Genomic DNA, 24,030 nt, shown 5'->3' with positions numbered 1-24,030 from the left:
ATCGAAACGCTCAACCCCCTTGTGACCACTTGGAGCAGAGCAGCTCTCCACTTTCTTATTTTCGCCGTCAAACGAGAGCCTTTGCATGGATTATGTGTTTGAACACAGTGGTGCTTTTTATTTAAGTCGATTTGTGCCTGAAGCGCAGGGTTTCTCTGGGTGAGAGAGTGACTCAGGATTATTAAAGAGGGCGACAAACAGGCAAGTTGTTACAAATGTTATACATAAAATGAATGAATTTATTAAATTATATATTAAAAAGTATAGGATTGATTGATAGGATGACTTTGTCGTTTTTCTTTTCAGTCACCTAAATTTAATTTAATGTTAAAACAGATGCCTAAAGTAATTAAAATACTCATGAACCAACCACACACACACACACACACACACACACACACACACACACACACACACACACACACACACACACACACACACACACACACACACAAAAATGTGCAGAGACAACTTGAATAAAAATCAGCCTGAACCTCCCTCCAAAAATCAAGACTGATCTTAATTGGCTCCATCATCTCACTAAATGGTTAATGACAGACAGTTGTGTGACCGTGTGCACGGCCGTGTGTGTGTGTGTGTGTTGGTGCGTGTGTGCCTATCGTGCTGCTCCGCCGGCTGCAGGGTCTCGGGGTCTTTGCTTTGATTCCCTGCGCCGGCATGTGCGAGGACTTAGCGGTCCGGCCTCCCACACATCTGTTGAATATTAGGGGCAATAACAGCTGGGCGGACCTCAAACATGGTCACCCACTTCACCTCACGGTGTCTCTGAGGATAACCCCAGCTGCCTCACACTCCAGATGACAAGTGCCCGTTCACCAGCCCGCTGAGTTCAGGGCCCGCCGGTGATCCGAGCACTCCAGGCTCCGACCTCCCCCTTTTGTTCCAGACCCGTTCTCCCGTTGTGCTTGTGAACAGAGTGGGTGGTATGCGGTGATTTCACCACCGTGATATCCCACCATGTTTGATTTCCCATAATGCGTCGGCTTGTTGTTGAAATAAATCTTGGCTCTGCAGTTCGGTCCATCAGCTGCTCTCCTCCGAAGAAGCAGGAGGTCGACCATATGGGCAGAAAATGAGGTCAGGCTTTTGTAAATGACCAAGAAATATTTATTTCTAATTCCATTTTGCTTGTTAAAATAATATTTAGGAAAGACAACAAACATCCTGTTGCACTACAAATTAAAAGTCTGAAGTAGATATAAATTTGGTTCCTAATTAACTTATAAGCAATATTTACACCCACTTTCAGCGGGTGTCACTGTAAAATAAAACACATTCATGCTTCATTTTCACAGTCATCACAGAAAAAAGCTGATCTACAGCATCAATCAACACACGGATCATCAGAGAATCCATTCCTTTATCTAATCAGCTTCTTGGACGAACAGCTGTCCTTTGGTTTTTTGTCCTAACATTAAAAATCACCTATAGACGTCATGTTGGGTTTGTTTATCTACAGGAAATGTTTTGACGACATTTTTTAATCCGCAATTGAAATCCAAACTAATTGTTCTGTGAAAAAACTTGAAGTTACTTTTGGAGATGAAGCTACCGCTCAGTGTGTGATGCTGCAGGGACTCGGTTCTTTAGCTCCTGGTCAACGCCCGGCTTGTGTGTCAGACTGTTGCTAATTGGATTTATAAATAGCTGATGCCACGCCCACTTGGGTCAAACCTTCCTAAATACTTACGTCTCTCTGCCACTTTTCAAAGATGCCTGTTTAAAGCGGATTTACTACTGTAACTAAATCAATAACCACATTCATGTTGAGCTGCGGCCTCCACGTCGAGGGCCTTCGCTGTGTTCATGCTGACGTTATATGGAGTCGCGTTTTATGACCTTGTGATTAGTGTTTTTATGGCAGCAGGGAGATCTGCAGATGGTCTATGTAAACTTGTCACACTGAGGGCTCTTGTCGGCTGCTGAGGCAGAGAAGGAAGCCCTGTTAGAGCCGGAGGATAAACAGCGACGGAGCGCCCTCTTCTGGGCGAACGCAGCAGCTACACCACAGACGGTGGAGACGCTGCTCCACAAACGTCACATCTTCATTTTCTCACTGTTTTGCATCTAAGGATGTTTTTGTAATTAAAATATTAATTAAAATTTTAATCTGTCAGTTCATCCAATTAGTCATGTGTGCAATACAGTAGTGGGTAGTATTTCTATTCTGTGTTACTTGTACTTAAAACAATTTGATTTATATTGTTTTTATTTATTAAATGTATCCATTGGTTTAGCTTGGTTCAGGTTTGATTTGCTGCTCGCTGTTTCCCAGTTTCTAATCCATTAAATAACAAAGTTTTTTAAGCAGAGAGATTTGTGTGGATTAACTGAGAAGATGCTTATTTTTTTACTATGGCAAAAAAAAACAGACCAATGGAAGGTGTTCACAGCACATTAGTGATCTTAATTCCAATGTCAGTCACTGATGCAAACAAATTAGGGCAGAGAAGTGCTTTAAACACTGGTTGACAGACGTCCTGTTGTCCTGGGAACATTGATCTCCTGAACAGCGACCCAGCATTAACAGACCATGTGTTACGCATTTTACACGGTCTTCAACATTGCGTATCTAGTTGCAGTCCTTTTATCTCAGTGTCAGCGTGGTGGGATCGAGGTGAAGAGGGGCAGGAAACACACAGAAATGGCTTCAAGTGCAAACACACCAGAGAAAAACCGAGAGGAGAGTCAACGTCGAACGGCATTATGGGAAATCTCACTGCAACAAACCAACAGAACATGTTAATGGTTAGCAAATAAGGTCTAACATATTTAATCATCTATTAATTTCATAAATATATTCTGCCAAAACTCCCAAATTACCACAAATAAGCATTTAACCCTTTGCTGCTTGTATTACAGTATAGTTGTTATTACTAGAGAGCAAATGCTAAAATGTAGAATGTTAGTGGAGGTGATTACACATGTAAGTTACGCCCTGTTTTCTGCTGCCACAGCCTCATTTCCTGCAGCTCCCGCTGTTTCATTTGCCGAACGAGCAAAACACGTCGATGCCGATGTAATAAGGTTTTAAAACGCAGCCAGGACACCTACGCCAGAGCGGAAAATATGTAATAAGAAGCATGAAAATGCTTCAGTGTGGGACAAATTGGCGTGAAACGCATTCTTGGATGGGGCTGCTGTAAACGACGCACTGACGCAGCAGATTCACACAACTTCACAAGTGTTTTTCTTTGCAATGCATCGTTATGAGGCGGTGAATCTGTCAGCGGGGGGAATCTGTGCGCGCCGGGCACCGAGCTGCTCCTGCCATTATTACAGCAGCACTTTGGGGCCTTTGACTGCGGGCGGAGGCACATGTGGAGGATCGATCCACCCGGGTCCGTAGAACTCGGGCAGCAGGTGTTTTACTGCAGCGCGACCGCATTTACCACCGCCAGTCAATGAACGTTTTGATTGTCATGTTGAAAACGTCGTCCGTTGCTATTAGTGCTTCATGCTTCACCACTGTGACAGACGCCGCTCATTACGCTGCACTCAGAGGCCGGCGCAGCTGAAAGTAACAGGAGGAAACAGCTGCTTGGCTGCATCCAGTGGCGCCTCTTAAGCTTATTAATACCTGCATGTTGTTGCCATGTTATGTGGGTTACACAACCGACTTCTACTGTAGTAGAAACACAGGTTTCATTATAACTTAGATGTTTTCTGAAGCTTTAGAGTTTCTCTCTAAAGAGTCTACAGAAGCTCTGTCACTGTTGGAATGAAGCTTAGTGTTTTTGTTTTCTCAGATGTAAAATAAGTCATTATCTACCAGCTGCAGCTTTGTATTACTGCCATATTTGTGTGTAGATGTGAAGCTTCTGTTTTCTGGTCATTCATTGAGCCCCTGTGGGATTTCCCTCAACCGCTTCTCGTCTCCGCCCGTCGTGGCCTCGTCTGAGCCCTCCGTCACCCAAGAAGCGCCCGCGCTGCAGACCGGGCACCGTTCAAGCTGCCAGTCACAGCAGCCAATGCTGATCGGGGTGAGTCCCGTCCCATTAATAAGGGCATTAGTCACTCAGAGGAGCACCGTCAGAGCCTGCGTTGGTGTCATGCCACACGCAGCATATTTTCCTCAGCTTCTTTTACGATCGCTCTCTGCGGTCACCGTCTGTAAGAAAGACATCTTTAATTTGTTTGGATTCAGCTGAAAAGAGTGGGATATTATATCTATATTTAACTCTGCGGTGCCTCCATTTGGACAAGCCGACAAGGCCGGCTTATTTTTTCAGGTGCTTGTACTCTGGAAAACGGTGAGCCGCAGCCGTGGAGCTTTCCACTCGGCGCGGCCACGCTCACTGAGCCGCGCTGTGGGAACGCTGCGTGTCCGTGGGGCTGTGGACGGTGGATAACGGAGCAACGGCGAATCGGGACGCGGCCTGTTCCTGGTGCAGGACACAGAGACGGCAGCGTCACAAACAAGGACGCGTGAGGACCTCTAATGAACAGAGGCCCATTAACACCTGAGGTCATCGAGTCAGGACTAATCCTCCTGTGGTTTAACTTCCTGCTGACATTGGCTTTTATCTTCAGTTATTAATACAGATTTATAGTGTTGTAAATCAGAAACTGTGTCACTCTCAGCTGCTGCTTTACTTTAAGGGTTTTATTTCATTTATTGTACATAAAAGCAGATGTTTCACTTTTCTGAAAATAAATCTCGACTTACTGTAACGTGCTGAGCATCGATTTGATTCATTTTAAACGTGTGAAACGCCTCTGACAGAGCTGCTCCAGGGTCCAGACATGTGGGTAGACTACTTCCTGCATGTAACTTCCAGTAGCTTCATGTCTCTAAGACGCCTAATTTGTGACAAATGCCTCTTTATCCAAAATTTACAGCAACCCGATACGTGACTTGAATATAAAAGGACAGGAAGGAGACACAAAGAGCGACTCAGTGATATGTCAGATGTGAATGAGGCCACAGACAGAGGGAAAGGTGAGGGAGGTGAAACAGTGATTCGGGCTGAAACAGAGAGAGTGAGAGGTGCAGCGTGGCAGCGTGTTTGTACAGCTGAGCACAAGATGAAGAAGCCCAGGCCCCTCTCTCACACTCCATTAGGCCCTAAGCTGCACGGAGCGCTGCACTGCACACATAAACAGCCTCCTGGAAAAGCCTGGGGACGAATGGGAGGCCGGGGTGCCAAGAAACAACCACTCTCTCTTCACACAATGCCTCCAAATTACAGAGCGGCTGCAGAGACAAGGGACGGAGGCAGAGGAGGCTCAGGTCCAAACATTTAGCTTCCCTACTGTTCTGTACAGTACACACGGCACCAAAACACTCAAAGACCGAGCTTGAAGGTGAAGAAATCATCATCATCATCATCATCATGTCCACACATCTGATGCAAAGCTGTTGGGCAGTTCCTTTATCATAACTGCAGGACGACGCTGGACTGTTAACGGTCGACTCCTTAACCCTCAGCCACAACAAATACCATTAACACATGACACAGAACCAACATATCTCACACGCACAAACACGTGTACAGGTACACTTTAAGTACTCAAGGAAGCACATACTTGACCTGAGCGGATAAGCATACGGCGTGCTCACTGTGTAAACAGGCAACACACACACGCGCCTGTGTCCCACAGTAACGCCTGCTTCCAGACGGACAGGCCGCATAAACAATATGAGCACATGTAAACAAGCATCGCGTTGCACTTGATGTGCGCGGCTCTGTGCAGCCGGGCTTCAGGCTGTTTGGCTTCTGAGAGCTGTGAAATTTCAAAATGAAGCCGAGGTCCGAGTCTGACATCCAACCTGGCAACGCACTTCAGGTTTTCAACACAGAAGTTAAACATTGAATAAAATCAATATACAGGTTTCAACAAAGTGGTTTCATAGCAGTTTTATAAACAACATTTACATGACTGAACACTTTCAGGACTGAAAGTCAAAATAACGAGACAGAAATGTGCTTTGCTGCGTTTAGTTTAACTTTAAGTTATAACCATCTCATCTATAGTTTTCATGGTTACTTTTGCTTTTTGCTAACAATATGTACAATATGATAATGTTTTCCCTCAAAGCCGACAAATCAGTGATCAGCATTAAAAGCAAATGATGCTCTTCCCTCTGTGCTATCTAGTAGCTCAGCCTGCTGCACTGATTCTGGGTCAAGCATCGTGAGGAACAGAGAAGTTCTGGTCGTGCAGAGGACGACTAAACACTCGGGAACGTCATTCTGATGTTTAGGACAGTTTATGATCGTGTGGATCATCACGTGTCACTTACAAGTTGAGATTTGAGTCTTTGCATGCATCCGAACACAACGTAGGAGCAGGAAACTGTGGCAGATACTTTATTAGTGGCGCTTTTACACTGTACGTGCCAGACGGACACGTTCCGACACGAATTCCCCAAACGTCTGCATTAAAACAATGTTGTGTTCCGTCAAGTGTGAGAAATGAGCGGGTGAGATGTTGTGCAGAATCCCAACAGACGGACATCGGTGAGTTGTAGGAAACAAACGGACCAAGTGGCTGAGGATCGTATTTTAAGGCATCCATTAAGTCACACCTGCTAAAGTACACGTGGAGCGGTTCTGGATGCGGGGCCCGTATGAACACACTGGAAACCGGGCTGGTTTGTTACGGATGTGCGTGCAGGTGGAAGCCAGAGTCGAGTCGTGTTCTGGAGTGGGAGTCAAACAATGCCTCCTTCAGACGTTCTTCACACTGCGCTTGGTTTGATAGATGTGGCCTTTTGGCCCGGCAGACACAATGTGTGGCTCATGTGAAGTATGAGCTCCGCGGCGCTTTCATTTAAAGGCCTAAAGGCACCTGAGACACACCTGCATCAGTCTGAGCCAATAAATCTGAATGGAGACGTTTCTACAGCTGAAGCTCCGTGATGGAGCGAGCGGTCTGTGACCCTGCAGGCGGCCTCGCGCCCACCGCCGCCTCCTCTCCGGGCCCACGAACCCGTCCGAAGGTCCAGCACCTCCGGCTCCAGAGCCGCCCGTGTGATGTGCTGCGCGTGATGTGATGTGCGACGAGGAGGGCGCCACTCGAGCGCGACGGCCAGAGACGTGACTGTTTTCCAGCGGCACCGGTGGAGCTCTGCAGCGCGGACCACACAGAAGAAATGGCCCCGCTCCATCAACTGACTATTAAGCAAGATGCCGTATATTTTCCTACGGCTCCATAAAAAGACAAACGCTGGGAGAGCCGTAAAAGACGGTGCAGAAAGACAGTCGGGCTGCAAATAAATAAAGCGGAGCGGGAAGAGATGGGCGGATACGGTGCTGCTCATGAGTAAAACCCAAAGATCTGCCACAGTTTGGGTTTTCTCTGAGCGATTATTTGTTCAAATGTCAAAGCTCTGGTGCCTTGTGACCGAAATCACTGCTAAAAACAGGGCATAAAAAGAAGAAGCACTTCTAAAAGGACTATGAACTTTCCGTTACATATTCCAGCAATGATAAAGTGTTGTGGGGTATAATGCGCCCCTATGAGCCGGCTTCTTCCAGTTCTTCTCCGGATTAATGGGCCGTGTTGGGAAAAGTGTGCAGCGAGGCATAGAGCATAAATAAGGTCTTTAAGTAGGCAGCTATAGCGGCTGTGGGCTCAGCGAACGGCTCCGTCCACACACACACAAAGGCCGAGCCGTGATTTACTGGCTCCACAGCTCATACAGATAAAAGGGAGTCAAAGAATGGGGTGTGCGGCTGTGATGAACCCAGAGCGTCGCCCCTCACAGTCAGTGGACAAGTGTGTTGCTGCCTGTCCAGACACAGCGTGTTTGTGGCCTCCTTTGTTTCTTGAAGCTGCCGGCTGCAAAGCAGGTCATGAATCCTGTAGTGTGGATGATGCAGACGGTCTGGGTCACAGTTTGGCCTCAGGCGTAACTCAATCTAAACCCCTATTTTAACTTTCACTCTCAACGCAGCCAACTGCAACAAAAAGGTTCACAACTCATCTCTGTCGAGCATAAATCAATTCGCCCGCAACTAAAATCCACGGAAGTGTAATCTTACTGTTCCAGCTGCTGAAGTTAAACTGATCTCTTTATAAATCTTCTGTTTGTGGGCATTACTTCAGGCCATAACGTTCCACACACGAGGTGTGTTCGAGGTACTGTTTTAATCGGCATTTGAAATGTTGACATAAGCTCGATTGACCTCCTCATTCCCACAAACTTTAGTCTGGCTAGATTTGGTTGGGTTTTGAATTGAAGATGTTATTCAAATATTTTACTGCATTTTATACTTTATATAAAACTTTTATTGAAGTATTCCTCCAGTGTGGAAGCATTTTAGCGGCATTTTAAACAGGGGCACTAGCTGCAAGCAAACTACATGTACAACAGTAGGAGTGAAAGGATTCTCCTGGAAAAGGTTCAATCTGTGGTCTATGTGGAAAGACTGGGGACAGAAACACACGAGCGCTTCAGATTCTTCTGAGGAAGTGAACTCTACAGCATTAAGAGCAGGTCTCGCTTTCACTAACCCGGAAACAGTGAGAGCAGATGTTTGCAGCCTCAACAGCTGGATAGATGGGAGGAGGCACAGGGGTAATCATATCGTAAAAACGCTGCTGTGGACAGAAGTCAGTGCAGTTGATCCGTGAATTTCAGGGCCGAACAGTGAATACCACCCACTGAATACCACACACAGCTGCTGCAGCTGGAAGCTGCCTTCTCTGAGAAGAGTCGCTGCAGATGGAGATACATGAGTCACAGCTTCAATCCAGAAGTTGTTGGTATTAAGGGCAATTAGCATTTCATAGTAAAAATGAGGAGAAACTGACTGATTACCAGCCTTTAATTGGAGTTCAACGGGTTATTAAGGTTCTGCATTTACGATATTATGAAGCTAAATTTGGCTTAGCATAAAAGTGTGTTTTCACTTCAAGGATTAGTTTTAATATTTGGCCACAAAACACTGCAAATGAGTTTACACTGACTCAAGATGTTTTCAAGCAAAACAAGACATTAACCAGCACCACAGAAGAAGAAGAGATCCGCCAACTGAAGTGGGCCTTGATTTAGTCCTTAGCAAAAACAACAGCAAAATCTCTGCTGATGGATTAGTTGATGAATGAATGTACTGTAAGGATGAATGTTCACTGAGATTCACTGCAGATCAAGTCTCTTTATATTATGTTTGCAAAGTGGAAAGATTAAATTACAGGAGCGTGACTTTTTTGTCAAGTCTTTGCTGGTTTGGAAAGCGGAGACGAACCACGGATGCTGTCAGAACTCGCTCTGATCAACAAACTCACAGTCACAGAACAGGAGAAGTGACAGATGCTCTGACAGCTGAAGCTCCGTTAAATGATTACTGTATGTGGTTAAATCCCAATAGAGATGAGGAGGATGAATTGGTCACTGTCACATTATCTTTATTTGTTTTTTTTTTGTAGACAATAAATCAGTTTCACAAACACTCCTCTTTGTTGAGTTTGGACCAAGTACAGCTTCACAAGACCAAACCGGTGTCATGACTAGAAGCTCAACAGTGTTTTCCTTTCAAATAATAAATCATAAAGCCACAGGTTTCCTCCTTCATTGTTTATTCTATGTGGATTTTTTAATATGAATACAGGTCTGTCGCCACCGAGCAGCTTTTATCCAGAACAAATCATCTTGACTAAGTATAATTTCTCTCTGTCTGGCTCTAACACACAAAAATCTGCTGCCAGAGATGAATTTTAAAGGCATGCTGCAACATTGTGTGTGTTAATGTCCCAGCACATATTTTACATCGTATAAACCTACAGGCAGTGAGTGCGTCTGTCATTCGAGGAGTGTGCTTGAAATATGCAACACTGTCACCAGAGGGAGGCAGAGGACTCACATTAGTTCTAAACATCATGAGAAACATGTTGGTGCTTTAGGTGCCTGATGTTCAGAAATATTTAACAGCTTCACTAATTGCTGGGATTTTTAGTTAACTTAGAAAATACGGCTGCATTGGTTCCACATACTGTACTACTGTAGGTGAGGGCAAGGATTAATGTGACTGTCCGGTCAGAAAGGATGTACTGTACAGTGCTGTATGTCCAATGTGAATGTACTTATTAAATGTTGATTACAGATGATATAATCTAGGCACTTATATCATATCCCCCCAAAAAGAAGCACATTTATTGAAAAATAAACTATTGTGCGAAGCAACAGTCTCAGAAATCAATGTACAATATGTCTTTAGACTTCAGCGGCTGCTTTAGATCATCATTAAATAGAGCTACTGTAAGAAGGGGAGACTCTTAAGAGGCGATTTACTCTGACTCATGAAATGTTCCACGTCACCTTCCTGTAGCTCAGCACTGAGCCATTACATTGTCTAATCACAGAATAATCACCCACAGCACAGTGTTTGCTGGGGAATAAATATTAGCGTGTGCAGCAGCACTTGCCTTGTACACAAAGACAAAGCACCTGCTTTGCATAAATACATCTGATCCAGACGGGAGCAATCAGAGAAAGGACTGATCTGCAGATTAACATAAACAGCTCAGGAACCAAGCGCTTTAAAGCTTCCTCGTGGCGGGACACCTCTGGCTAAGAGCTGCCTCCAGCATCCAGATGTGCAACACCAGCGATGCTCTGAGTGTCAGTCAGACGGATCCGAGCCGTTCCCTGCAGCTGTGTGCAGAGGTTACGTGCCTTAATCTCTTCTATTGTGCAGCTTAAATGTGCAGTTCAATATATGATATGCTTCTGTAAGCGCATAATAGGAGGGACTCATGACGCATCTGTGAGCGGTGACTCACCTTGGTGCATAACTGTGTGAAGAGATGCTGGACATGAAGAAGCACACTGGAGAACAGAGTCTTTGATATCGAAATGAGGCCCTGTGAAAACCATGAAAACCCTCTTAACCGTCCGAAAATGACAGCGCTAATAGGTGACTGGTCCTTGGAAATGTAAAACTACTTTCAGATAAAAGGAAAAGCACAGTTAAAAAGGCAAAGCTACTTCCTTTATGTGCTTCAAGACAAAAGCAGCACATTCTATTGACCCTCAACAACCTGAATCCAGGCTTTGTTTATTTACAGTAGGATCTTAAAGAATATTATTTTCTAAGATTAGAACTAGTCAGGTTGTCATAAAATACTTGCAAAAGCTTAATTTCAACCCATTACATCACATATATCTATATATGCAGTATATACAATATACTACAATGATTATAATGTACAGTAATTACTGCTGAAAGCTCAACACTGACAACGTACATGTATAGACTTGAGGTTTGACGCTGCTTTAGCACATCATAGACTTAGACATAGTTTGTTAATATGACAAAATGTAAGGTTCAGTGTGATGAACAGCAAAGTGTGTTTAACTGTATTAATTTAAATGAGTTTTCTTTAATTAACTACACTTTAACTTGACTTACGTGACAAAACCAGCTTCAAGGTTTTTCACACAGACCAACAGGCTGCATGATGACACGTGTGGTTTCCCATCGAACCTGCACAAAATGACAAATCTAAAAGCAATTTAAAATTCAAGAAGGGACATCTCAAGAGTGGAACTATTAACTACAGCTGTCATCACACAGCCTGTCAGTCCATTATTGTAAATACAGCTTCTCTTACGGCGCACCTCACCGACTCGTAGATGTAACACCAAATGGATAAAACTACTAATTTTATCCACTAGTGAACACTCAACAACACATACTGACAACGTAAAACATATTATTCAGAAGTTTCTGTACAACAATAATACAAAGCTGAAACCTCACTTTGAATAAAGTCCAGCTAAACTGAGTGACTGGACAGTTGTTGTGGTCAGGGAATACTGTATACAAGGAACACAATGGTCACTGTATTACAGCATTCAAAGTCAAACACAGTAGAGTTGAAGAGAAGAAAACTCGCTTTCAGAATAACAAGAACCTGGAGCTCTCATGAAGAGACCACTGGACAGGTCTCCAAACAGACTGAGCTACAAACGGTTAAATTCACATGCTTCCCATTGAAAACCGATGGAGCCTGAAAGGAAGAACGGGATAAACCGCTCAAATCCAAGAAAACAAAAAGGCTTAACTGTCGCCAAAGGGACTTCGAAGTGGTGAATTATGAATCTGAGACAACAAAGATGACGAGTGTAAAACCTCAAGTGTCAGAATGAATTCTGTAGCATGTGTAGAGCAGCACGAGCGCATCCCAACACAGCAGACCTGTGAGTAAACACTTCATTAATGCTGCTATCAGCATCTTGGCAGCTAAAACAGTATGAGTCAGGCACATAATTACACATGTTCAAATGCTTTGACTAATAAATGTGGCCTCTGCCTGCAGAGTCCTGTGGTTTTATGCCTGATTTTTATGGTTTGGCTGCTCTTCGTGGTGTGAAGTATTTTCTTATCATTGATCGCACTACGACCTGTTTATTCTCTACTTCAGCCTTCGCCTGATCAAGATATTTTCCAGCAAACTAAGCGTTCTGGGATTCAGAGACCTACGTCCGTACTGTACCGTCGGCCTTCTCTGCATCACCTGCACTTGCTGGACTCAGAAAACAGAGCATATCAGTATGTTCCTCCAGTCGCCTTCCAGCAGAGGACTTGAAAGATATACTCCTGCGTTAACGCGCGGCTTCACGGTGCTACAGGCCTGTCAGCTCTAACTGAGCGATAGTATTTTATTTTTATCCCCTGGAGCTTCCATTGTTGTGATATGCTGCGAGCAGATACGTGAACCCTATTTGCATCGCACACTTGATATTAATTTTAAAAGAAGGCCACTTCTGTTTTTGTCTCGCATCTCCAGGAGGATTAAGTTTCAAGGAATCTTCATGAAACACCATTTAAGAGAGGCTGATAAGGCTCCTTTGGACACAGATAAGAGCCTATCCACACACACGTTATTGATCTGCCTCTGACCTGTTTGTGGAAGAAAAGCAGGAACGGCTGCAGCGCTTGTCAAACAGAGAGCTTTGCTCTGAAAAGAAGAGGTGGAGAGAAAGCTCAGGGTTGAAAATGAAGAACAGCAGAGTTGTAGCACGGCGTGCATGAAGTGCTTTTGATGCTTCATTTGAGCTTTTGTTTGCTCTTACCTTGCGATTACAAATGAACAAGAGCAGCTTGACATGATAAACACACGCTGGAGTACAGCCCAGCTGTCACTAATAATTATTTTCACAATTAGTCTGCAGATAATTCTATCATTTAATTAATTATTAAAAATACCTATCTAAAACCAAAACGTCCAAAGTGACATATTTAACAATTTTTTTTTTAATTATTCAGGAAAACAACACCTTCCCATTTAAAAAGCTGGAACCAGTCAATCATTTTTAATGATGAAAAAGATGCAGTTGCAACTTTACACTAGAACAGAAAGTTTTATTATTTATTATTTATTCCGAGAATCTGCAAAAAATAATTTTTTTAAATTAATTTATTCATCAAGTCTGAATAAATACTTCATTAAATCACTTACCAGTGAGAAGCATGTGATGACGGCAATCTGGAATGAAAAAGTGCCACTAGGACACTTAATATGTTAATGTGACACGGTGCAGCTTTCAGGTGTCCTCCGAACATCACACTTAATTAAACATTAGCAGGTGCTGATAAATCTCGAGGTTCGATCCTTGCAGAAGTCGGTGCGATGCCTCTTGCCTCCTAAAGCAACTTCATTCTGAAAGTATGAAAAAAATATATACACCAGGATAATAATCTGCTGGGCGTGTTGTGCGGTAAATGAATCCTAAACGTGCCTGAAGATGGATGCGCGAAGCAGCGGCGACGGCCGGAGCTGGAAGAGAAGCGTGGCGGCGCGGTGGCGCCAACAGTGCACCCTCGCTGCGTGCTAGATGGCAGACGCACACTGGGGGCCAACGCACACGACCTTCTGCTATCGAACGCGCCCATTCATCACCGCAACCTTGAATCATTGTTTTACTCGGCTTGAGGCCTTATGCTTCTGCTCACGCAAAAGATAGAATGAGCACATTGTGGTTGGAGGCAAAAGCAGAGCGGTGCTCCCTCGCATCATACCAGGGGGTTTACTTCTTCATATCACGCCCACTAATACTGTAGGTTTCTGCTTTTTTTTTTTTTAAATGATGCTTCTGTCTTTTATCTGGCTGCATCTTAAGTCAAGGGATCATTACACAGAGGAAGCGGCTTTTTGCTTCGTTTTGAGGGGACTGGATTATTTATGATGCAGCAGGGTTACAGCCGATAAACCTGATGAGAACTCGTCGGTGCACATGCGCCGGCGAGGTGCATCGCAGACAAAAGACTTGGAAGAAGGGTCTTTAGAGGTACAAGCTGGCAGCTCACCCACTGTTTTACAGATCTTCTCCAGAGTAGTGGAGCAGAGAGGAGCAAAACAGAGACGATAGCGAGGACAGCAACATCCTGTGTGAAGCAGATGGAAACGAGGCTGTGTGTGTGTGTGTGTGTGTGTGTGTGTGTGTGTGTGTGTGTGTGTGTGTGTGTGTGTGTGTGTAAAACATCTATATGGACTGACTGCTAGAAATCGGTTTTCAGTCAAGACACTAAATGTCCAGAGATGAATATTAAAAGTCGGGGGGCGTCTTCTAGAGGCTGGAGGACTCCTGTCTGTCAACATGTCAGGGACTCGTTTAATCACCGTCATGTCTCAGCTGGGCCTTAAACTCCGTAACACAAGATGAAGTGATAGAAGCTGTAATAAATAAGTTCTATATATATCAAACTGTGTGTGTGTTTCTGTCCTGGTTTAATTCCCAGTTATTCAGGGTTATGACAAGCAGAAGTTTTAACAGCAGTGATTTATTGTGCAGCCTGTGAATAGGTACTTCAGTGTCAGCCAAGTGGACATAAAATGATTGCATTCTCTTAACCATTCTTCCAGAGTGACAGACAAACAGCCCACTTCAACCAATCAAACCCACTTCCTGCAAAACGCTCCAATTTGTGCACATGATTCACTCGACCCATCACGGCGGTGGGGGAAAAAAAAAACAATATTCAAGGTTGCACTTGGGCATGTAAAATGAAAAGGTTTAGCGCCTAGCGGGACAGGAGAGGCAGCAAAGGGGGAAGAGGGAGAACGAGAGGAAGGAAGAGCGTGAGGTGATGGATTGTCCAACTTCCTGCAGGAGAAAGGTTTGATTAATGGCCGTCCACTCGGCAAAACACACCAGCTGTGAGAGGAGATAAGTACCAATACAAAGACCAAATTACTGTCTGTACTGTAATAATTAACCTCAGAAACGCGCGCACAGGAAGTGCAGCTCCTCTTGGTAACAGCCTGACTTCCTCCATTTCACACCAGCCCAAAACAAAAAAGGAAATAAAAGCATCTCCTTTAGTGTCCAATCCTTGTTGCAGCTCCAGGATTTAAGGCTGTTTTTATGGTTGGGTGAGCTGTTCCCAAAGATGTATGAGCAAATTACTGGCTGGAGCTATTTGAAAAGAGAAAGTCCACTGTGGAAATGACTGTCAACACGCGGCTGCCAAGCTCATCCCCTGCTGCAGAGCGGCTATCCAAACACTCTTCAGTGAGATATATGGTGTGGAATAATTGCTTGTCACGTTGTGGGCAGGGAGGGACACAAATAAAGCAACTTTTGCAGGCTTTTGGCTTGTCGCTGATTGGCTCAAGCGTTTGTGAAAGTTTCGATCCAGGTGGAGGAGCTTTGTTCGGGAGGCGCGAGGGTGAGACCCCGCTGCCTAGCGTTCCCACTGTGGGTGGAGGGTTTAACTGTAACATTTAATCAGCTTGCAGAAAACAGGAGAATGTTTGAGCAGAGAGGCAGAACGCATACCTGCCTGAACCAGTCACCGTGAATGCACATAATTATGCCGCATGCCTCCAGCGCTGCAGCGCTTTCAAACCCCCCCAGTCCGGCCACACTCAACTTAGTCTTTGATAACAGCTAATGACTGCAGCGAATTCAACCATAATATTATTTGAACCCGAGCTGATTAGAAATGTGTTTGAGTGTCAAGACGATTTATGGGTCCTTCACTGATGACCTTTCCGTTCAGCGCGTACGCCCGTGTCTTACATCACCACGACAGACTCCCCGCTGAGAGCTCGCCTCCATTTTCCACTGCCCACTCAGAAGCACAGCTCAATTACAACCTGTTTGTTTAGTTGTTTCGGGGGCAGAGGTGTCTGAGAACAGACAGCAACACAATGTAGGTGCACTTGCATACACGTTTAAAAATGTGTAATATCACAAGAGTAAATGCACCATTCAATTCAGTCTGTATCACAATTAGGTGCTATTTAATTCTATTAGTGCACCTGAGACAGACCTCAACGTCGTGTGCACGGTTTAATTCCTTAGCTCTAAGCTGTATGTACTAAATGCCCCGCACAGTAATGTGGACAAAGACCACACTGAACAGTGGACCTGCACATTTGTTTCAATAAAGGTAATAAAGCACATTCATCTGCTCTTAGGTCTTATTAGATTTCTTTAGTGAATCTCTCTGGTCCCCATCCTGTGAAATTAATCACAGCGAGTCAATGTTTGCTTTGCAGACTGGAAATACCAAAGCCAGCAGGATAATAAGAATAAAATGCTGCAATTTGTTTCATTAAATGCCATCAAATGCTCTCTGCGTAACATTTGAGCGGATTTTCTTTGATCATATTTTATTACATATGATTTCCTCCATTTAAGATTTTTTCACCATTATAAACTGAGTGGTCTTGAAGACGCATAAAACTAGCTGTCTACTAATCATGATGCATGTTAAAAACATGAACACATGTAAACGTGCATTTTTCTTTGTTGTCACATGAGCTGACATTTATTTAAAAATGCAATACACATCAAATGGAACGAAGAGACCGATTAGGTTTTAGTTTTCAGACAAGCGGCCCTGTGAGGCATTCAGGTACAGCTCAGCACGTAGGTCACCACTGTTTCACAGCAGCCCAAAAGCCTTTGAGTATGCAAAATCTTGAAACATGTATTAGCACTTAAATTTTAGCACTTGAACTTCTGTTGTACATTTTGCTTTGCTAGTGTAGTGCCTGAAAAATAAAGACTATATATAAAAATACACACACACACACGCCAGACCAATTTATTACTTTTATATAGGTTACCTCATTTTCTTTCCAACATTAACTTGTTTCTGTAATGAGGTCTAATATGATTTTACATGGTTTTCCAATATTTCCCATTTAAAGCGTTTAAGTCAAGACAATGACAATTTAAATAATAGTTTACAGGGATCTAACCTAAATTAACTCGGGGGGGTAGTGTTTGTTGGTGCAAACAAGTGCTGTGCAAACTACAGCAAAGGCAACAATTAATCCAATAAATCCTAACTGGTCCTACAGAAGCATTGCTTCAATGATAAAACAGTTTCATATGGCAACAACATGGTTACAACAAAGGCATATTTCTGATATGAGTAAGGAGCAGCGGGAGAAAGAAAAGCTGCGGCTGCTCTCCTTCTATCGGAGGTTATCTGGTACTAACACTTGCCAGCTGCACCGCAGGGCAACGCCAATGTAAAACAGAGGCGCGTGCATATTGTGGAGCCAGATGTTTGAAGTGGCCTTGTGCACTCACTCATCCAGCCTGACCTTTACTGCAGCCCACCAAGCTCCCCCCCCCCCCCCTCTGTGTTCATAGAGATAATCACCTCACAAACGCGAGTCCAGCCCCCCCCCACCCCCACGCACGCCTTCGTTCCAACGGCATCACGTGTGATGAACGATAGGCTCTGCTCACTTTATTAGCCACCAAGAGCCCGGCCACCGTGACCACTCTTTCCCACTCTCGCTCTTGTGTTTACTGTGGTTTCTATCAGCACAGATTGGATGGTGGGTGATGTTGGGGGGGGTCCTCTTCATGCTGGTTTCCTTACAGTTCTCAGTTATTAATGAGAGCCTCTAAACAGCTGCCTTAGCAGGAGGGAAATAGATTTCAGCAATGCCCCAGCAACTCTCAACAGCGTTCTATCAGGAAAAAGACATGAGGCGAATGGAGATAGAGCAAAGGCATTAAAACTAAAAATAGTGCAGCGCTTTCCCCAAAGTGAGGCACGATTGGGTTTCAGCCCCGCATGACTCTCAGGGACAACGCAAAACTACTTATGTATCCGAGGGAAAAAGTTTTCCCTCAGCCATGTTCGATCACAGCCGAACACTGAGCTGTATGTTAATGTGAGAAGTTATTTCACTGGGACGGGCAGAAGTCGAAGCCCATAACAGCTCGGCGCAGGCTCGGTGCAGAAACGTCCCTTTGTTTGTTTAAAGGGCAGCTGAATCGATGGCCCCGTTTTTTGAGGCATGACTCTGACCTCTCGCAGTGGCACCTTTATCAATCACGGGCCGCCCCCGTTCTCTGCCTCACTGCGCGTCACATTTGTCTGTGGTGCTCGCGAGCGTGGACAGAGGCCGTCCATCCGGCCTCAGCCGTCAGTCCGCACTTCATGTCAGCCGCCAGCTGACACGGAGTGATATATAAAAAGCCCGGCGTGACAGCAACAGCTGCTGAGGAGAAATCTATTGAAGGGGAAAATTATTTTGGAGAAAGATTTAAGTTGCTGCAAAGTTGTCTGATGAATAAATATGAAGTAATTTAATAAGAAATTCAAGAGATCTCAAAAAGCTAAAATTATTCAGCAGGAGAATTGTTGTGTTTCTGTTATCTTGACATATGCAGGCTTAAATTAATTGATTATACAGAGCCCACTTTCTGCAAGAATGCACTGGTTTATTACTGACCTGTTGTCTTGGAACAGCTGTATATTATCCCGCTGGTGCGACAGTCTGACAGATGTTTCTATCAATTTGCCAAGTCGCTTTATTTCCCTTTGAACACTGATATTATTTCCTGCCACTTTAATTTAGCATCTTGCATTAATGACACTTACAGGAGCTCTATGCTACATGAACAATGTCTTTGATTTCATATTGTATTTGTTCAAATGTACAAAAACAGCAGAGAGAAGACTGGAGCTCATTTTGTTTCGTATTCTTCTTGTCATTGGGAATATAACATAGCCGAACAGACGGGTTCCTCTGAATGATCAACAGATGCACAGAGGACCTACTGTACATGTAAATGAACACATCAAAGAGCAAAAGTTCCCCCAAACTTTCTAATTTCACTTTCATGCTGCAGACGATTTAAAGGCTGTTGAATATGTATTACCATATGCAAGCGCCCATTTCACACACCCCGAAGAAAACAAAGTCAGACCAGACAAAATTGTCCAAGGAGCCGTTTTCACGGAGCGGCATGCTAACTCAGCGGGGTGGCAAGCAGCCCTCAGTGTTGATGGATCGCTCCACACTTAATCTGTATGTATGGCCGATGGTTGTAAGGCCACATTGTAATCACCCAGTCAGTTCCCAGCCATGCAGGCCTCCTGTCTTGGATGGAAAAGAGGAATGATTCCCAATGTGGAGCAATTAGTCTTGTTGTCACCACCGGACCTTGACAGTGAATTCACTTACCGGGGCTCTAAAGGGATCTGATGTTTGCAACTGCTGAATCATAATCAGCATCACCTTGACTTGCAAAGCATGACACCTCTAAATTTAACTAGGTGCTGCTCGTGCACAGCAGCACAGATGTCACGGATGTCAGCTGTGACGGGTGAGGCAAGCTCTCTGATCTGAGGCGATTTTATTGTCTACTGAGCTTCTTATTTTGGAAAAGCAACCCAATGTTAACAATACACTAAGTCTGCAGAAACCTGATAAAATAAGCAACGTTTATCTAGTTGGCCATCCTTACATTTACGTTATACACAGCTGATGATGACAGGATGAATCTGCTCCCCTAGACCCATCAGTTACTGTACGATAGTCTAGCAAAAAAAAATCATCAAATATTTCACCTGAGGACAGGAGTTTAGTTTTTTTACAGCCTTTTGCACTACAAAGCCATTTCTAAATCTGTAAGGCAACAGAAGGCTCCATTGTCAAATTGTATCCATGAAAAAAAGACCTGAAAGAATAATAAACCTTCTAGCAACAATTTAGCCAGCAACATGACATCATCTTATTCAGGAAGTCACAAAGGATCCAAGCAAAACAGCCAAGAAGTGCAGGTGTTCCTCATCTTGGTGAAGGTCAGCTATGGTGCCTTCACTGTCCAGTAGACACTGCAGAAAAAGCAGCAAGAGTCACAGTGGTGACGGCTTAATGTTTGAGGGGGCTTTGCTGCTTCATTGACTAAAACATGACTCACGACCGCTTCGCACATTCCTGAAGGAGACGGTCTGGACTTCAAGTTTCAGATATCAAACAACCTGCTTTAAAAACACATTCATCATAATAAACTCACATATTGACATTTATTTCAACTTTTAACAGTTGCTGTAGTTGGAGTATCATAAACTCAGCCAGTTATTCTCAGTTTTTATTGAAGACTCCAGTTCTCGCCTGTAAATGGCTGTAATTGCCACATTTGTGATGGAGGTTTATTTTAAATTATGCCTCTCTGAGGATGAAGTCAAGCTCCCTACAGGGTGATCACAGAGTGGAGAAAAGGATTTTTGCAGCGGAAATACTTTAGAGCTAATGTACTGTAAGTTCCAGTTTCACCTCTGTAATTCTCGTATTGATTTAAACTTAATTATACTCCTCCTGCGAGACTAAATCCATCTGGTGCTTAATGAGAGCGCTTCATGTGCAAATGGGCTCGTTGTTATTCGGAGATATCAATGTGAGAGCTGGAAACTGTAAATGCTCTGTAGACAGGTTTCCAACTAATTTCAGCAAGTGGGTAGAAAAAAAACCCTGAGAACATATGGCAACATAGTAAAAATGAGCAATTAGGATCTAGAAATCTTATCAGAGTCTGGACTTGGAGGATTCTGATCCACAGAACCAGCTCAGCTACAAACCACCTACTGGACTGTTAGTCCTTTTATGGCTGTTCTAAAAGTATTGCAAACATCTGTCAGGCTCTGTGTTCAGTGCTGTGTTGGTCAATATGATGCAGGCTAAGCTAGTTTCTGTGGGGACTTACTGTAGAGAAGCTGTGGATGTCTTTCTATGGGCTCGTACATCCATGAGTTTTGCCTTGAATCTATCGTGTGACTCGTAGACAAGATAACACCCAGATTCAAGTGGCCCCTGTCCAGCTACTCTATGTGCACATAAACAGTAAGAGCATCGTGATCTATGCTGCCTTGATAATTTATGCTAATAACACTTGTTGGAATGCAAGTGGTGCCGTGTGGTTTCCAAGCGCGTTTCAGGAAACATTCCTAGTGTTTACAGAGTCGTTCATAAATGAGCATATTTGAGAAGACAACTGTAATTAGCTGCTTAGCTGTAGGTCAACATACAGCAGTGAAAGATCTGAGCCGTGTTGGAGGGAGACTGATGAAGAAATGAGGCTTAAATCAAAACACTGAGCTTTCCAAAGCTGATTTGTCAGATCTACATGTAAACAAAACCATGAGACGCTTTGTTTTTCAGGATGTTCTGAGTCAAAGCTGTAAAACGCAGGAGTAATCGTAACAAGGAGCACGAAAAGCTCATTTGAGCTGATGTATTTCCACCTATACCTCGTGTACAAGGCACAGCTGCGCCGAGGTGACACGACGGGTCACTTATCCAGAATTGTGTTTACTTGTTCAACATTAAACATCCACAGTAGCTGCGCTGAAAATATTAAATAATAAAAATCTGTAATTGTTCGACAAATGTGTGTGTGTGTGTGTGTTGCATGGCTGCATCAACAGCTCGTTTCCAGCTCAGATGTACAACCCTGAGCGCCATAATACCTCTGCATATAATGAAACCATGATACTTCCTGGATGTTGAGAGTTTGTTACAGCAAGCTGAAATCAATGTGTGGGGGTCATTGATTCCCAATAGGTGCCGGCCTCAATACAGTAGCTCCAGCCTGTAAACCTCCCTCCTCCCTCTAATTGTCTCTCTAGATGCTACTTAATAAGCAGTGCCATCAGTCTTTCTAAATTTGTTCGGAAGTGCGTGCAGAAAAAGATAAGCGACTCAGCCCAGAGGCCATCCACAATAACATCAGCATGCCTATCGATAGGTTATTGGCAAACTGAGTTCCTCTTAGGTCAGTGACTTTACTGGTAGGATGCAGCTGATGAAGCCCGACAGCGGATTGACACGTTAGTGGCTTTTTGTCAGTTACAGTCTGTGGAACTTTGAAAGTGGGAAGATGCCGAGCGTAAAGTCAGACGCTGGAAGGGAGCAGCTGGTTGGTCAGTTTTTCCCCAAAATACCAATATTTTAAAAGAAATTTGAGTTATTCACTGCAACTTTCAAATGGATTCATTATCTCAGCAGGACAAACTGGGGTCTTTGTAAATGTGAGAAAATCAGAAATGAAACCTGAGAAACACGCAGAGTGGGTTGTCAAAGAAAACAACGGATGATGATGAAGTATTTTGAAAGCTGTGAAGAAATCACCTGCAACCTTAACATAGCAGGATTCAAGTATCACACGTCGCCATGGACAGAAATCAGCAACCGGCTAAACTACAGGGTTGCACAGGTACAAGGCGTTGGTAAATGCAACTCAACAGAAGCTTTGAAAAAGTGCTACAAAGTGACTCATAACTATACAAACTCTTCTGTAAAAAACAGTGGTATCGTAATAATTAGTTCTGTTCATTATTGATTTAACTCATGACAAAAGCAGAAGAATGGAACAGGAGGTTGTTTAACAGAACTGTATTAAATCTTATGGAGGAGCTCTGTCAAACAGCAGGATAATGTTCCAAACACATGGTCAGCTCAGCTCCAAAGGGAAAAAGTGGTAGTGGTTTACTGTACATGTAGGTTCACTACATGTGTCACTATGTCTCAACCAGAGCCGACATGTGTTTCACCTGCAGAAGAGAAGAAATAACTGAAGAAAGCTGCACCGAAATCCTGAAAGCTCCAGAGTCCAACAACTGAAAGTCAATAAATCACAAGTGATCGATACGCTGATTGCAAATAAAATGTTGGGTATTTGTTCCAGATATTTGTCTGGTGGTGCAAAAAGCGCTATGTGCTATGCTGTTTATATACAGTATACAGATACAAATACAAATATGAAGCAATAAAAGCTGCTCTTTCAGTTGATACCCAAGGTATTAGGTTTACATCAATCACTAACGAACTTCCCTTGTTATTGTAGGCATGTTACAGATGAACTAGGCAAATTTTAATTAAAATACCTGTAGCAGCAGGACAGAATTTATGGCATAGTTGTGCAGCTGGAGGTCATTTACATAGTGTGGCGTTTTCTTTAGAAGTAGCTCCATCCTTCTGTGGAAAATTCTGTCATTTTTCCTCTTGATCTCAGTGTTTGCGTGTTGTTTGCCTAATGCTTCATTCAATTATTTATGGTTCCTCTGGATTTTAATCTTTGATATATTAAAAGTCAATTTGCAGGGAACATGAGTGCATTAAACATCTAAAGCTATTTATTTCCTGTAGAAAAAAGCAGGGTGCACAAGTGAAGTGTACTTACAAAAAAACAGAAGTCTATTATCTAGATTAATGTGCAACAGATATGAATATTGCAGTATAATAACATGCTGTTGGTAGATTGTAAACAAATGAAAATACAAAGAAACCCTTTGTGAACTTGTTAGTGTAGATTTGTCTGCTGTTATCAAGCTCCTAATGAAACAATTCACTTGATCCCAGGTTTCTTACATGTACAGCAATTAGATGAATGAGTAGAACAAAAATGCAGCAAGATGAAAATGAGCAACTTCACAGCAGCAGCAGAGAAAGAAAAGTTTCTCTGGAAAATGTCAAAGAGATCATTTTTGTGTGTCAAGACTTAATCACAGTAGCTTCTTCAGGAACATGTGGCCCCGCTGATTATATAAAGAGTGATTAAACCTGGAGCCACTTTATGGAAGCTTCGACACTGCTGAGCATTTTGTTCCAAGCTGACGCCCAGTGACCAGCTGGATTTCCCTCAGACGCACAGGAAACAGGGTGTGTTGCATGTTCTGGTGGGACACGATAGAACAGACCTGATGTCAGCGACACAAAGTAGCGGCCGCCTGACATCAAAGACGTTGGCAAATTGAAAACAAAATGGTTCCTCTGATAAACACTTTAAAGGCGCTC

The 24,030-nt window shown here is 43.6% G+C and overlaps 1 long non-coding RNA gene across 3 annotated transcripts in view; it reads right to left on the bottom strand.

Annotated features, from left to right (window-relative positions):
- Positions 1–1,056: 1,056 nt before the first annotated feature.
- Positions 1,057–24,030, bottom strand: part of LOC121202551 (uncharacterized) — a 58,265-nt gene continuing 35,291 nt past the window's right edge. The window contains exons 2-4 of one of the 3 annotated variants that reach the window (XR_005898261.2): positions 11,382–11,474; positions 10,753–10,833; positions 9,213–10,624 (exon numbers count right to left, since the gene is read on the bottom strand). This is a non-coding gene — a long non-coding RNA (uncharacterized LOC121202551). Of the gene's footprint in view, positions 2,741–3,793; positions 4,133–9,212; positions 10,625–10,752; positions 10,834–11,381; positions 11,475–24,030 lie in introns of those variants that run through there. The other 2 variants (XR_005898260.2, XR_008695949.1) reach the window with 2 other exon arrangements.

The sequence above is a fragment of the Betta splendens genome, chromosome 10 (genome assembly GCF_900634795.4).
Source record: "Betta splendens chromosome 10, fBetSpl5.4, whole genome shotgun sequence".
In the NCBI taxonomy this organism is placed as follows: Eukaryota; Metazoa; Chordata; class Actinopteri; order Anabantiformes; family Osphronemidae; genus Betta; species Betta splendens.
Note: the sequence above shows the minus strand (reverse complement) of the source record. Positions and strands in the feature narration are given on the sequence as shown.